Source organism: Pseudoliparis swirei, chromosome 6, assembly GCF_029220125.1.
Source record: "Pseudoliparis swirei isolate HS2019 ecotype Mariana Trench chromosome 6, NWPU_hadal_v1, whole genome shotgun sequence".
Classification (NCBI taxonomy): domain Eukaryota; kingdom Metazoa; phylum Chordata; class Actinopteri; order Perciformes; family Liparidae; genus Pseudoliparis; species Pseudoliparis swirei.
In genome coordinates, this window is record NC_079393.1 from 11,997,250 (window position 1) to 11,998,630 (window position 1,381).

A 1,381-nucleotide genomic window follows, 5' to 3' on the forward strand; every position below is an offset into this window, starting at 1 on the left:
TCTGTTGCTGCTGAGTATTCAAATTGTCATTCAGACTCTTTAAAAACAAAATGTGTAACTATTGTTTCTCTACTCACAGGACAACCATGTCAAATGTGATTCATGGATTCAGTCCAATTTACACCTCTTATCTATAGTTCATCCATTATAATCTCTCACTTTCCTACATTTACAAAGGTTATAATATAAAAAATGTAAAAAACAAGTTTGTGACTGTCATGACCACAAACCTGCATTGTGGAAATCACTATCGTCACAGTTTCCACCTACAGTGTGTCGTCACATGATATGCAGCCGTGTCTGTTGACCGCTGTGGAGTTCTTCTTGGTTACACCATCAAAGACGACACAGTCAAATTTGCAATCTTCCGGTATACAAATAAGGTAATTTGTAAATTTCAACAGAACTGTATGTCTTAATGGTCACCACACGAGGGCAGTCGAGGGCCAGGCGATGGGCATGTCCTCTCTGGCACGGCTGTCTGTCTGTGGTCTGCAACCTGTAATGTTCAGTAGAGCCCTGCACAATTAAGTGAAACAGTGGTATTCATTAATGCTCGGCTCTTCTTGGGTCTTTTATTAGTAAACTGTATATTTTTAGTAATGTTTGGGAGATTCCAAAGCTCGGTTTTTATACGCACTCAAGGTATATGATGTCAATCATAAATATGTATTTATTGTCTCTGATGGGGAATTCGGTTTGCAACCTGCAGGTGGCCAACTACATCTCACAATAGTGTAATAGTGTCACTCAGACTCAAATTTTAATAAAAGTATTGAATTATCGTTAACTGTGTAAATGTTGTTTTGGCAAAAATATATTGCAAAAAGCATGAAAGTGGCATTATATTAAATCATTGATCATAAACAGTGTACTAAAACGATGTACTATAATCCTAATTATTATTATTACTATTATTATATGAACCTGTCTTATCTGTGCTTTTATGGGAATGTATCTTGCCTCCTCAATATATTTAAATGTAACTGCGTTTAAGCCGCCAACAAGTTCTTTATCCCTGGCAGAAGGCTGTACAATAGAGCTGAAACGCTTCATTGATTTGTCAATTTAAATCAAATTGATCTGTAACTATTTTAATAACTGTATAATCTTTTGATTAGAACATCCCAAAATGTGCTCAGGTTTGAGGATCTGATGTTTTTCATTTGTCATTAAAAAAAAAATCTACTTCAACAAATAGTTGCATAAACTAAATGTATTTCCCGTATTCCTCCTGCACGCAGTTAGTTGTGCTCATCTCATGTTTCCTCACAGGCACATGCGTTGCTTCTCTGGTACTGCTGCCAGGAGTGTCTTCAGTGACGTCACGAGGTTTGTAATCAGTCACGTGGGCCGCGCAGGTCTCGATAAAGCGCTGCTC